Source organism: Aegilops tauschii, chromosome 1, assembly GCF_002575655.3.
Source record: "Aegilops tauschii subsp. strangulata cultivar AL8/78 chromosome 1, Aet v6.0, whole genome shotgun sequence".
NCBI lineage: Eukaryota > Viridiplantae > Streptophyta > Magnoliopsida > Poales > Poaceae > Aegilops > Aegilops tauschii.
The window spans coordinates 10,684,840-10,700,502 of record NC_053035.3 but is presented as its reverse complement, the minus strand read 5'-3'; the positions used below and the strand labels follow the sequence as shown (position 1 = coordinate 10,700,502).

At 40.3% G+C, this 15,663-nt stretch overlaps 2 long non-coding RNA genes across 3 annotated transcripts; both read left to right on the top strand.

Annotated features, from left to right (window-relative positions):
* Positions 1-9,464: 9,464 nt before the first annotated feature.
* Positions 9,465-11,368, top strand: LOC120975026 (uncharacterized). Its single transcript, XR_012196081.1, has 4 exons — positions 9,465-9,576; positions 9,735-9,928; positions 10,238-10,502; positions 10,601-11,368. It is a non-coding gene; the product is annotated as an uncharacterized lncRNA (long non-coding RNA).
* Positions 11,369-11,525: 157 nt separating this feature from the next.
* On the top strand, positions 11,526-13,131 carry LOC109744585 (uncharacterized). Of its 2 annotated transcripts, none has more exons than XR_002228335.3 (3): positions 11,526-11,856; positions 11,980-12,234; positions 12,349-13,131. It is a non-coding gene; the product is annotated as an uncharacterized lncRNA (long non-coding RNA). The 2 variants fall into 2 exon arrangements; XR_005771027.2 differs by having other exon boundaries at positions 11,526-11,890.
* Positions 13,132-15,663: the final 2,532 nt, after the last annotated feature.

Below are 15,663 nucleotides of genomic sequence, written 5' to 3'. Positions count from 1 at the left end.
ATAATTTAGTTGTGTTCCTTCCGGTTATAAACTATGTGCCAACAAACTGAGTGTTGCCCTTAAATAATGAACATAATGAAATAAAACCAAAACGAAAAACAAAATAATGAAGTTTTGTAAGAACGGTTTGATTAGTGGCATTGGTATTACCCTTTAAGAAAAATAATATGTTAAAATCTAAAACAAAATAATGACAAAAGGTACACACGATTTCCATAGAAACTTCAATTTTTCATAATACGCAACAATAAGCATTTAACAGTGGAACTAACAAAAAAGTCCTAAGAAAGAATGAATTAGTGGCATTGGCATACCCTTCAAGAAGAAAAATATATAATATAAAATAAAATCGAAACCAAAATAATGAAGTTTCCTAAGAAGAAATGAATTATTCACATTGGCATTACCCTTCAAGAAGAAACATAATAATAATAATAATAATAATAATAATAATAATAATAATAATAATAATTATTATTATTATTATTATTATTATTATTATAATGATGATGACAAATTTTCCACACAATTTACACATAAATTGTGAATTTTTGTAATATGGAAGAACGAGAATATAATAGTGTAATTTTCAGCAAAAAGAAAATTTCTAAGAAGGAATGAATCAGTGGCATTGGTATTACCCTTAAACAAGAAAAAACTTAAAAATTAAAAGTAAAGGTAAATCAAAATAATGAACTTTTCTCGGAATGAATGGATTAGTGGCATTGGTATTGCCCATTAAGAAGAAGGAAAATGAAATTAAAACTAAAAAATCAAATTAATGAAATTTTCTAGGGAAGATTTAATTAGGGGCAATGTTAGTGCCCTTTTAAGAAGAAATATAAATTAAAAACGTAACATAATAAAGTTTTATAAGGAAGAATGAATTAGTGGCTTTGATATTATCCTTTAAGAAAGTAATAAAGTTTTATTATGTTCAAATTTTGTCAATAATATATATACTAACATTGCCCGGCATGTCTATCCACCCAGGGGTAGTTACCCCACATGTCTCATATACTATCATAGAGTATTATATATACTACTTTATCATTATAAATATGTTCATATATTATATATAACATACTCCAAAGTGAATTAGATGAAAAAATTGCAAGTTGTCCTATGGTTTTTATTATATTTGCGAAATACGTATATATTTGTACGTAAAAAAATGATACTCAAAATACGATGCATACTACCTAAACAATCTTATATACTATATATTACACGTACATTCTCCAATTTGAAAGATACTACATACAATATACAAAACTCAAGTGGTGGTAACTACCACCAGTGGTAGATAAAATTTGTCCCATATAAACACAATAATATGCAAGACTAAACATATAATACATAAAAATTCACAAATAAGGCATCAGTATTACCTCGTGCAAAGAAAGAAAATGAAATAAAAACTAAAAACTAAAAATACAAAAATTAACTAAGTAAAGTGAATAGTGACAATGGTATCACCCTTTAAAAGGATAAAATAAAAATAAAAAGAAAGGTGTAATATCGTTTAATAGTGACAATATAATGGAGTTTTTAAAGAAAAATGAATTAGTGGCATTGGTATTATCGTTTAAGAAAAAGAAAAATAATAAAGGAACATAATAACAAAATTTACACAATTCAGACACAAATTGAGCTTTTCTATAGTATGCAAGAATAAGGATGTAATAATGGATTTTTTGCGAGAAGGAAATTTTCTAAAAATAAGGAATTGATATTAACCTTAAAGAATAAATAAAATGAAATAAAAACTAAAAAAAGTAAAATAATGATTTTTCTAAGTAAGAATGAAAGAGTAACATAGGTTTTCCCTAAAAAAAGAAACAAAATGTATATATATATATATATATATATATATATATATATATATATATATATATATATATATATATATATATATATATATATATATATATATATATATATAAAGTTGCACACAACTTTGCATTGAAATTGCACTTTTTGTAATATACAAATAATATGCATATAATAGTGCAATTTCGTCACACTAATGTATTTACACACTTATTAAAAAGACAAAGGGAGAAAGGGGAGGGCTGGGTTGTGAGATGACATAGATAGAGCTAGCTTGTTCGCCCAATATTGACTCACCTGGAGGTTAGTCACAAATTCCGGAGACCTCCTAGTCAGTGTCTTTGGCGCCAACTAGGGGTTACAGCGCCCACGTAGGCACACTCGTGGGCCCATAACAAAACACGCGCATTCGCTGGCTCATCACGTCGCTTCGGCGTTGACTGGTCGCCTTGGTACGCTGCTGAGTTGTCAGGTTAACCGATCGACCGTTCACTTTAAAACAAAGCAAAACAAATTCACAAAAAATCTGTTAACTAAAAATGTACATTAATTTTTCAAAACAGTTCACAAAATTGAAAAAAAGTTTAAAATTTTGAAAAAAGATCATCAATTTTAGAAAAGTTCAACGAATTTGAAAAAGTTCACCTATTTCGAAACAAGTTCATCTTTTAAAAAAACATCAAATATGAAAAAAGAACATCAAATTTGAAAAAACTCATCAATTTTGAAAAAAAAAGGTTCATCCAATTTATTTTTTTATCAAATTTGAGAAAAAATCTTCAATTTCGAAAAAAGGTTAATCATGGAATTTGAAAAAGGTTCATCAAACTTGAATTTTTTCAATGAATTTGAAAAAAAATCATCGATTTTGAAAAAAAAATCTGCGAATTTGAATAGATTTCATCACATAGTGTTCTTGGGTTCTTTTTGCTCTAAGATGGTGTTCTGTTGGTTGTCGGCCCTCATGGATCTAGCCGTTGACGAGTATTGGACTGTTCCGCCAGAGGTCTTCATTGGGTCCTTGACGCCTTCAGATTGCTAGATCAGATGGGATTCGGTCGTGGGTGCCCCTATTTCAGCCTGGGTGGCTTCAAGAGGGTGTGACATGAAGCTTGGGTATCTTTTAAAATTATGGGACACGTCGGTAGTTCGATTTTCATGGTGAAGACAGTTACGGAGAACGTAATGTTGGCTGAGGTATAAGGCCTTGTGATGGCGGATCGAGTCTTCGTGGCGATGAGGACTTTGCTTGGTCATTTGTGACTCGTAGCAGTGGCATCGGCAAGTGGGGGCGGCATGACATGCGAGTACATTGTCTAAGCTTTCAGGGTGAAAACACAAGGCCTGGCTTTAATTCGGTGTGTCTGGTAGTGACCTTCTTGAAAGCATTTTTTGAGAGCGTGGATCGTCTCCAGGGTGAAAAGCGAAAATCTAGGATCGGGCGATGTCAATGCGTGTGCACTGTTTCCTTCTTGGAGGCTTCGCTTTTGGAGAATTTGAACTTTGTGTGTTGTCTGCGTGGTCATTCTTGCTGCAGCTACAAGGAATTGATTAATGTAGTGGGATCTTTCTATCTTTCTTCTTCTTCTTCTTCTTTTTCTCTTTTGGCTGTGTACATCCGTAATGTCTTCACGACATTGCATTGTTGCAAAGGTTCGGTGTAATTGGTATCTCCTCGATATTAATGTATACCCCTTGTCGAAATCCAATGCAATCGCATTGCAGTCCTATAAACACGGGGCCATTCCCTCAAAAGTCATCTTCTGGTCCCGAGCTCATTTCAGCTAGGGATGAACAGTAAAATTTGAAAAAAAAAAGGAAAAACATTCAAAAAATTCTGAAACTTTTTTGGTGCAAACATTGACAAAAAATTTACGTGCCCACAAAATTTCATCTTGAAAAGACATTTGTGGAAGTCGTGGCAAAACAATCAGAACTCCAAAATGCTTTCGAAAATAACACTTTTGGACCATCAATTTTTTTTCAATGACGTCCAAGAATGTGATTTCAAGATGAAATTTTGTGAGCTTGTAAAACTTTTGTCAATGTTTTCACCAAGAAAAATCACAATTTTTTGATACTTTTTTTCTATAATCCCAAAAAGATAGCGGTAAATCAGTAAGAGACATCATAGATCACACCATATCTAGTAAAGTACGATTACGACGTTCGGACACACCATTACGTTGTGGTGTTCCGGGTGGCGTGAGTTGCGAAACTATTCCGCATTGTTTCAAATAAAGACCAAACTCGGAACTCAAATATTCTCCTCCACGATCAGATCGTAGAAACTTTATTTTCTTGTTACGATATTTTTAACTTCACTCTGAAATTCTTTGAACTTTTCAAATGTTTCAGACTTATGTTTCATTAACTAGATATACCCATATCTGCCTAAATCATATGTGAAGGTGAGAAAATAATGATACCCGCCGCGAGCCTCAACATTCATCGGACCACATACATCTGTATGTATGATTTTCAACAAATCTGTTGCTCGCTCCATAGTTTCGGAGAACGGCGTTTTAGTCATCTTGCCCATGAGGTGCGGTTCGCAAGTACCAAGTGATTCATAATCAAGTGGTTCCAAAAGTCCATCAGTATGGAGTTTCTTCATGCGCTTTACACCAATATGACCTAAACGCCAGTGCCACAAATAAGTTGCACTATCATTATCAACTCTGCATCTTTTGGCTTCAATATTATGAATATGTGTATCACTACTATTGAGATTCAACAAAAATAAACCACTCTTCAAGGGTGCATGACCATAAAAGATATTACTCATATAAATAGAACAACCATTATTCTCTGATTTAAATGAATAACCGTCTCGCATCAAACAAGATCCAGATATAATGTTCATGCTCAACGCTGGCACCAAATAACAATTATTCAGGTCTAAAGCTAACCCCGAAGGTAGATGTAGAGGTAGCGTGCCGACCGCGATCACATCGACTTTGGAACATTTCCCACGCGCATCGTCACCTCGTCCTTAGCCAATCTTCACTTAATCCGTAGTCCCTGTTTCGAGTTGCAAATATTAGCAACAGAACCAGTATCAAATACCCAGGTGCTACTGCGAGCATTAGTAAGGTACACATCAATAACATCTATATCACATATACCTTTGTTCACCTTGCCATCCTTCTTATCCGCCAAATACTTGGGGCAGTTCCGCTTTCAGTGACCAGTCTGTCTGCAGTCGAAGCACTCAGTCTTAGGTTTAGGTCCAGACTTATATTTCTTCTCTTGAGCAGCAAATTGTTTGCTATTCTTTTTGAAGTTCCCCTTCTTCTTCCCTTTGCCCTTTTTCTTGAAACTGGTGGTCTTGTTGACCATCAACACTTGATGCTCATTCTTAATTTCTACCTCCGCAGCCTTTAGCATTGCGAAGAGCTCGGGAATTGTCTTATCCATCCCTTGCATGTTATAGTTCATCACGAAGCTCTTGTAGCTTGGTGGCAGTGATTGAAGAATTCTGTCAATGACGCTATCATCCGGAAGATTAACTCCCAGTTGAATCAAGTGATTGTTATATCCAGACATTCTGAGTATATGCTCACTGACAGAACTATTCTCCTCCATCTTACAGCTGTAGAACTTATTGGAGACTTCGTATCTCTCAATCCGGGCATTTGCTTGAAATATTAACTTCAACTCCTGAAACATCTCATATGCTCCATGACGTTCAAAACGTCGTTGAAGTCCCGGTTCTAAGCCGTAAAGCATGGCACACTGAACTATCGAGTAGTCATCAGCTTTGCTCTGCCAGACATTCATAACATCTGGTGTTGCTCCTGTAGCAGGTCTGGCACCTAGCGGTGCTTCCAGGAGGTAATTCTTCTGTGCAGCAATGAGGATAATCCTCAAGTTACGGACCCAGTCCGTGTAATTGCTACCATCATCTTTCAACTTTGCTTTCTCAAGGAACGCATTAAAATTCAACGGAACAACAGCACGGATCATCTATCTACAATCAACATAGACAAGCAAAATACTATCAGGTACTAAGTTCATGATAAATTTAAGTTCAATTAATCATATTACGTAAGAACTCCCACTTCGATAGACATCCCTCTAATCCTCCAAGTGATCACGTGATCCAAATCAACTGAACCATGTCCGATCATCACGTGAGATGGAGTAGTTTCAATGGTGAACATCACTATGTTGATCATATCTACTATATGATTCACGCTCGAAATTTTGGTCTCAGTGTTCCGAGGCCATATCTGCATATGCTAGGATCGTCAAGTTTAACCTGAGTATTCCGCGTGCGCAACCGTTTTGCACCCGTTGTATTTGAACGTAGAGCCTATCACACCCGATCATCACCTGGTGTCTCAGCACGAAGAACTTTCGCAATGGTGCATACTCAGGGAGAACACTTGTACCTTGATAATTTAGTGAGAGATCATCTTATAATGCTACCATGAATCAAAGCAAGATAAGATGCATAAAAGATAAACATCACATGCAATCAATATAAGTGATATGATATGGCCATCATCATCTTGTGCTTGTGATCTCCATCTCCGAAGCACCGTCATGATCACCATCGTAACCGGCGCGACACCTTGATCTCCATCGTAGCATCATTGTCGTCTCGCCAACTTATGCTTATACGACTATCGCTACCGCTTAGTGATAAAGTAAAGCATTACAGGGCGTTTGCATTGCATACAATAAAGCGACAACCATATGGCTCCTGCCAGTTGCCGATAACTCGGTTACAAAACATGATCATCTCATACAATAAAATATAGCATCATGCATTGACCATATCACATCACAACATGCCCTGCAAAAACAAGTTATACGTCCTCTATTTTGTTGTTGCAAGTTTTACGTGGCTGCTACGGGCTGAGCAAGAACCGTTCTTACCTACGCATCAAAACTACAACGATAGTTTGTCAAGTTAGTGTTGTTTTAACCTTCTCAAGGACCGGGCGTAGCCACACTCGGTTCAACTAAAGTTGGAGAAACTGACACCCGCCAGCCACCTGTGTGCAAAGCACGTCGGTAGAACCAGTCTCGCGTAAGCGTATGCGTAATGTCGGTCCGGGCCGCTTCATCCAACAATACCGCCGAACCGAAGTATGACATGCTGGTAAGCAGTATGACTTATATCGCCCACAACTCACTTGTGTTCTACTCGTGCATATAACATCTACGCATACAACCTGGCTCGGATGCCACTGTTGGGGAACGTAGTAATTTCAAAACAATTCCTACGCACACACAGGATCATGGTGATGCATAGTAACAAGAGGGGAGAGTGTTGTCCACGTACCCTCGTAGACCGAAAGCGGAAGCATTAGCACAACGCGGTTGATGTAGTCGTACTTCTTCACGATCCGACCGATCAAGTACCGAACGTACGGCACCTCCAAGTTCAGCACACGTTCAGCTCGATGACGTCCCTCGAACTCTGATCCAGCTGAGCTTTGAGGGAGATTTCCGTCAGCATGACGGCGTGGTGACGATGATGATGTTCTACCGACGCAGGGCTTCGCCTAAGCACCGCTACGATATTATCGAGGTGGACTATGGTGGAGGGGGGCACCGCACACGATAAGAGATCCAAGGGGGGAGAGGCGGCCGGCCAGGAGGAGGCGCGCCAGGGAGGAGTCCTACTCCCACCGGGAGTAGGACTCCCTCCTTTCCTAGTTGGAGTAGGAGAAGGGGGAAGGAGGAGGCAGAGAGGAAGGAAAGGGGGACGCCGCCCCCCCTCCTTGTCCAATTCGGACTAGAGGGGGAGGGAGCGCGCGGCCTGCCCTGGGCGCCCCTCCTCTTCTCCACTAAGGCCCATCTTGGCCCATTAAACCCCCCCCCCCGGGGGGGGGGGTTCCGGTAACACCCGGTACTCCGATAAAATCCCGATTTCACCCGGAACAGTTCCGATATCCAAATATAGGCTTCCAATATATCAATATTTATGTCTCGACCATTTCGAGACTCCTCGTCATGTCCGTGATCACATCCGGGACTCCGAACTATCTTCGGTACATCAAAACACATAAACTCATAATATAACCGTCATCGAACTTTAAGCGTGCGGACCCTACGGGTTTGAGAACTATGTAGACATGACCGAGACATGTCTCCGGTCAATAACCAATAACGGAACCTGGATGCTCATATTGGCTCCTATATATTCTACGAAGATCTTTATTAGTCAAACCGCATAACAACATACGTTGTTCCCTTTGTCATCGGTATGTTACTTGCCCGAGATTCGATCGTCGGTATCTTAATACTTAGTTCAATCTCGTTACCGGCAAGTATCTTTACTCGTTCCGTAATACATCATCCCGCAACTAACTCATTAGTTGCAATGCTTGCAAGTCTTATAGTGATGTGTATTACCGAGTGGGCCCAGAGATATCTCTCCGACAATCGGAGTGACAAATCCTAATCTTGAAATACGCCAATCCAACAAGTACCTTCGGAGACACCTGTAGAGCACCTTTATAATCACCCAGTTACGTTGTGACGTTTGGTAGCACACAAAGTGTTCCTCCGGTAAACGGGAGTTGCATAATCTCATAGTCATAGGAACATGTATAAGTCATGAAGAAAGCAATAGCAAAATACTAAACGATCGAGTGCTAAGCTAACGGAATGGGTCAAGTCAATCACATCATTCTCCTAATGATGTGATCCCGTTAATCAAATGACAACTCATGTCAATGGCTAGGAAACATAACCATTTTTGATCAACGAGCTAGTCAAGTAGAGCCATACTAGTGACACTCTGTTTGTCTATGTATTCACACAAGTATTATGTTTCCGGTTAATACAATTCTAGCATGAATAATTAACATTTATCATGATATAAGGAAATAAATAATAACTTTATTATTGCCTCTAGGGCATATTTCGTTCAGTTATATTGTTGAATTCATTCATGATGCTACTGAAAATTATTGTGAGGGAGGAACATATGCTTGTAGGAATTGCAATAATATCAAGTTTCCTCTCTATGTGCTTAAAGTTTTGAAGTTATGCTTGTTTTGCCTTCCTATGCTTGTTGATTATTGTTCTCATAAGTTGTTTGCTCACAAAATCCCTATGCATAGAAAGTGGGTTAGGCTTAAATGTGCTAGTCATATGCTTCATGATGCTCCCATTATGTTGCAATTCTTATCTTTTATGTGAGCATCATTGTCATCATCATGCCTAGCTAAAAAGGCATTAAAGAAAAGTGCTCGTTGGGAGACAACCCAATATTTACCTTTACTGTTTTTGTGTGTTCACATGATTATGCTACTGTAGTAATCATGTTTTATAGTTTTTGTTTCAATAAAGTGCCAAGTAAGAGAGAACGGACGTTTGGTGACCGAGCTGCCTGCAGGCCGGAATCGCGCACCGTGCAGTATAGCGCAGTGATGTGTGCGCGCCTATTGTCTCGCTAGTATACGGTAGCTAGTAAATGCAAATAAATACATGCCATGGGCTGGTGTGATAGCGTTGTACGTGGGCCTCCGGTGCGCGCGGGATACGCAAGCACGTCATGTGCTACTGGGCTGATTTGAAAATAGCACATGTAGCTGGTGGGAGGGGGTGGGCCGGTGCGATATTAATTCTGGGCCCATCTGGCGCCGCAGTCAGCTTAACACCGGAAGCGGCGGTTTTCTTTCCCTGGCCAGCCTACTCATCCCCTTCCGGTGGTAGATGTTCGGAGCGGCGATTCGCCATGGATTGCCTCGAGTTCTTCTTCGAGGAAGCAAAATCAGGGTGAGAACGAACCTGCCATCCCTATTTCTCTTGCCCCTGATTAGTCCAGAAGCAAAATCTTTTTTACTTGGTATTATGCTCCTTGGTTCCCCGGGTTCTTCTACTCCCTCTGTTGGTTGGATCTGACTAGTTAAGAATCCTGTATATATGTGCCACAGATTGGTTCCTAGGGTGGGCTGCGGAATCGATGTTGTGGAGTCTATGGTTACTTCCATCAATGAAGCTCGCGGGGCGGTCCTCTGATCTAATCTCTTCTGAACCCGTGGATGGCGGGAGCGTCAAGGAGCAGTTCGGATGGGTGGACGGGAGTGGTGCCTCTCATCAACTCAAAGGGCCCCTGCTGGACTCGACGGTAACAAACACACTCTCGTTTGTCATTTCTTTTGCTGTTAGAGCAGAGATTCTAGGCCCATGGACTCGTCTGTGACACAAAACACACACATTGAAGAGTTCACCTATGGCTGAACAAAACAAAACAAAATCCCCTGTCATATCATTTGATGCTATCTTGAAAACCATAATTGTACAACTAGGCGTCATGCTGTCGATCGTAGTTTTATGATTATCGATCAACAGTTAATCTTTTGATAGTTACCCCTGTTCATCCCGGTCTGTACAAGTAGAAAATACAGTTAACACCTTTGTTGGAAAAAAACTGAAGTGTTAGGATTGGCAAGGCGTCAGAAGAGAGGGATACCAAACCAAGCAGAGTCCCTGCCCTTGAGGCTTCAATGCAAGCTTATGCAGACACCAAGGTCGGCACTGTTGTTAATCCGGCGCTCGGAACTAGCTTTGACACAGTTGAAGGAGCATATGAGTTTTACAACTTATACTCCTGGGAGACTGGCTTCGGCGTCAGGTATGACAAAAGCAGGCTGAACATCCATCGGATAAAATGCATGCAGGAGTTTGTGTGCGCATGCGCGGTGAGGACAATTCATTAATTCAAAAATAAAAAAATGTTTCCCTTGAAAGTACGTTTTCATATTATGGACTCATATCTTGTTATGGAAAAAATCTGCAGGGTAAACCATTGCAATCAAACAGCCGCTCGACAAGGTGTGGATCTGGCGCGTTGATGCGAGTGCTTAGATCTGATGATAAGGGGTGGTACATATGTGAACACAAAACAGAGCATAACCATGCACTCTTAGTTAACTGTATGGAAAAGCTGCACTAGAAATCGCACCGGCACATAGATAGATATACCAGAGACTTAGTGAAACAACCAAGAGAAAACAATATAAGCCTGAGCAAGGTTTACAGTGTGGTGGGCAGTTTTTTTGGATCTGTGAAGGAGGTGCCATTCACAAAGAGATCTCTCAAGACTCTTTGTGGGAAACTTAACAGAGAGCAATCAGAAAATGATGCCACAAAAAAATAGAGGTGTTCAACGCAATGCAGGGCTGAAGATTCTGAGTTTAAATACAATGTGCAGGTTGATATTGATGGTCGAGTCAAAGACTTTGATGTGGATAACAGGGAGAAGCATAGAGCAGTTTAAGTGTTTTGGCGATGCTGTCACGTTTGATACAACATGCAAAACTAATCTATATGACATGCCATTCGGTCTTTTTGTCGGTGTCAACAATCACTTCCAAAGCATTATTTTTGGTGGTGTGCTGATGAACGATGAGAAAATCGACACTTTCAACTGGATATTTACAGAGTTCTTCCAGATGGTAGGAGCTCCACGGCCACGGACAATCCTCACATGTATTTAAAAAATGTTCCCTTCTAGTTGTGACTATTGATCTTTTATTAAAGCATGTTGTGAATATTTTTTCCCCTGGTATGTGCGGACGAAAAACGGTTGGTTCCAGTCCAAGCTGGTGCAATGGAGGTTGCTATAGAAGATGTCATGCCACATACAACACATCGGTGGTGCAAATGGCATGTGCTGAAGAAAGCAGAGGAGTCCCTTGGGCCACTGCTAGGCAAGGGGGGTGAGTTCAAACAGGAATTCAACAAGATGGTCCATCACATGGTTAGTGAGAAAGAGTTTGAGGATGGTTGGGCATGTATAGTTGAGAAACATGGACTACAGAAAAACACATTTCTCACCCAAATATATGAGACACGGAGGAAGTGGGCTAAACCTTACTGATTGATGTTTTTTGCGCCAAGATGACCAGCACGAAGTGGAGTGAAAGTGCAAATCATTTGCTCAAAGGGTATGTGCTGCCAGGATCCCCGATGCATGTCTTAGTCAGGCAATATGAGAATATGCAATTTGATAGAGATTCGGAGGAGAGTTATCGGGAGAAGAGAACCAAACTGGTAAGAAATACAAAGTTTATGTGTTTGTCGCATGGTGAGCAAATTATCTTGTCATGAATCATTTCATAAATGTCAACAGAAACGATAGGTAAAACCACATGATAATGATATCTCCACATGCAGGGTGGTGTTGTGCTGGCTCCGAACCTACCTATTGAGATACATGCATAAAAAATTTACACGAGTGCTATGTTTGAAAATTTTGGCGAGATGCTATATGAGGATGGCTCATATGTTATGATTGAAGTTGTGCCTCGCTGTGAGTACATTGCCAGGCATGTGAATAAAGATTCCAGGGACAAATGGTGCAAAAACAAATTCAAGTGTGAGTGCAGAAGTTTTGAACATTTCGGCATGGTGTGCAGTCATGCACTGAAGGTGGTTTTCCCCCTGTTCTTGTGTTGTTCTGTTGTACATGCAAAACAAAAAAAATTGCCTAGAACAAACAAAAGAGCGGAAGGTTTTGACACTGGTCTTTTTTGTTGTTCCTAGGTGATGATCCAGCTTGGTCTACAGGAGTTCCCAGCCAGACACGTGCTGAAGCATTAGACAAGGGATGCGAGGGATATACTCCCTCCAGAGTTTTTGCGTTACCAGAAGGACGAAGGTCCTCTGAAGTACTCCTCGAGACGACATAAAAATCTGTATCTGCTTTGCCTCGAGATTTTTAGGCTAGGTGACAGCAACGTGGATGCATATACTCTTGCAATGGAGCAACTAAGGAATATGAAATTTTTGCTGGAGCCAGTGGCTGCTATACGCGATGGTATGGGCTTATCCGACAGAGAGATGGCATGTGATTCTGCAGGTTCACCTGCAGCACACAAGCAACATTTTGGTCCAATGAATCAGGTGCAAGGTGCCTCACAATGTTCGGATAGCTTTGGGGCGCCATCAAAGAAGAGACCAGCGGGGCACCCTACGACAAGCCGCGACAAAGCACCATACAAACAGCCAGCTCTGCTCAATCTGCCGGGGCCAAGGGCACAAGAACACTACATGTCCGCAGGGTGCCTAGGAAGTCACCTCGCTGCTCCAGGGGCAGCCTGATGGGTTACAGAAAGAACACCTGCATCAAGACACCAAAAGCAGACTTCTACGAGTGATTATTATTTGGTTTTTATGCTTGAAATATGACGCTCGGGGAAATTCTGCTTTGTGTGGATGTCGGACTGCTAGTAATACTATTCCACCTTTCAAGTGAATCTCTATTATCTGTAGTATCGTTTGTTGTCAGAGAATTAGTCGACAGATGATGTATTTTCAGTGTGAAAACCTCTTGTTGTGGGCACATGATGAGCGGTAGGTGCTGTCACCTCTCCCTGGAACGAACTGAGGATGAAGATGAAGCCATGTCAATCTTTGTTTGAGTTGGGTGCGGCTGCGATGCAGAACAATCTCCTATAAATAGCCGGTAAGGCCAAGGCAACGGCAGGATCCTCAACGTTCAACCCAAAACGGCTCCCTGCCATGGCACATATAGACGGGGTCAAATCCCGTCCCGTGTACATGAGTCTGACGTGGTGCGTGCGTGCCCCGCGACGTGCAACTGGTCTGCACTCCTGTGCCTGCTAGTGTACGTGAGCCGGCACTGGTTATTTAATACAAATACGGCCGTTGTCTAGCTGACTCTTCTACAAATACAGTCCATATACGGTAGCCTCATGCACGCCTGGCACTGATCGCGACGAGCCGACCTGCAGGTAGCTCGGCCACCAAAGGCCCTTTTCGCAAGTAAGACCTTTAGGATAGCCTACGGTGATAGTTGTGTTGATCCTGCTGAAAATCAGAAACTTTTTCGCCAAGTAAATTAGTTTTGATAATTCACAGAAGCGTGCTATTGATCTGATTCTTTTTTCTCTGGATTGGCACACAAATTGCTCAGGTTTTCCTAATTTGGTAGGATTTTTGGAGTTCCAAAAGTATACATTTGATACAGATTACTACAGACTGTTCTGTTTTTGACAGATTCTGTTTCCATTGTGTTGTTTGCTTATTTTGATGAATTTGTGAGTAGTATCGGATGGTATACAGTAGATATAACACCAATATGAATTTAGAATGAGTTCACAACAGTACCTAAGTGGTGATTTTTGTGAGTAGTATCGGATTTTTGCTTGCTGTTTGAATAAAATACCAAGATCTGAAATTCTTAAATGTTAGAGAGTCTTCACATAGTTGCACAGTTATTCGACTACTCATTGATCTTCACTTATATCTTTTGGAGTAGTTTGTCGTTTGCTCTAGTGCTTCTCTTATATCTGTTAGAGAACGATGGTGGTTTTATTTTGAAGAAATAGATGAAATCTCATGCTTCACTTATATTATTTTGAGAGTCTTTTAGAACATCATGGTAATTTTCTTTGGTTATAAAACTAGTCCTAATATGATGGGCATCCAAGATGGGTATAATAAAAACTTTCATATAAAGTGCATTGAATACTATGAGAAGTTTGATGCTTGATGATCGTTATGAGATATGAAGATGGTGATATTAGAGTCATGCTAGTAGGGTAATTATGAATTTGAGAAATACTTGTGTTGAGGTTTGCAAGTCCCGTAGCATGCACGTATGGTAACCGTTGTGTGAGAAATTTGAAGCATGAGGTATTTCTTTGATTGTCTTCCTTTGTGTGTAGGTCGGGGACGCGCGATGGTTAACTCCTACCAACCTCCCCCCTAGGAGCATGCGTGTAGTATTTTGTTTTGATGACTTGTAGATTATTGCAATAAGTATGTGAGTTGTTTATGACTAATGTTGAGTCCATGGATTATACGCACTCTCACCCTTCCATCATTGCTAGCCTCTTCGGTACCGTGCATTGCCCCCTCTCACCTCGTGAACTTGGTGCAAACTTCGCCGGTGCATCCAAACCCCGTGATTCGATATGCTCTATCACACATAAACCTCCTTATATCTTCCTCAAAACAGCCACCATACCTACCTATTATGGCATTTCCATAGTCATTCCGAGATATATTGCCATGCAACTTTCCACCGTTTCATTTATTATGACACGCTTCATCATTGTCATATTGACTTGCATGATCATGTAGTTGACATCGTATGTGGCAAAGCCACCATGCATAATTTTTCATACATGTCACTCTTGATTCATTGCTCATCCCGGTACACCGCCGGAGTCATTCATATAGAGTCATATTTTATTCTCAGTATCGAGTTGTAATCATTGAGATGTAAATAAATAGAAGTGTGATGATCATCATTCATAGAGCATTGTCCCCAAAAAAAGAGAAAGTCCAATAAAAAAGAAAGGCCCAAATAAAAAAAGAAGAAAAAAAGGGGCATTGCTACTATCTTTTTTCCACACTTGTGCTTCAAAGTAGCACCATGATCTTCATGATAGAGAGTCTCTTGTTTTGTCACTTTCATATACTAGTGGGAATTTTCATTATAGAACTTGGCTTGTATATTCAAACGATGGGCTTCCTCAAATGCCCTAGGTCTTCGTGTGCAAGCAAGTTGGATGCACACCCACTTAGTTTATTTTGTTGAGATTTCATACATTATAGCTCTAGTGCATCCGTTGCATTGCAATCCCTACTCCTCGCATTGACATCAATTGATGGGCATCTCCATAGCCCGTTGATTAGCAGCGTCAATGTGAGACTTTATCCTTTTTTGTCTTCTCCACACAACCCCCATTATCATATTCTATTCCACCCATAGTCCCATAGTGCTATGTCCATAGCTCACGCTCATGTATTGCGTGAAAGTTGAAAAAGTTTGAAAATTCTCAAGTATGAAACAGTTTCTTGGCTGAAACTGAGGCTGTGCATGATTTG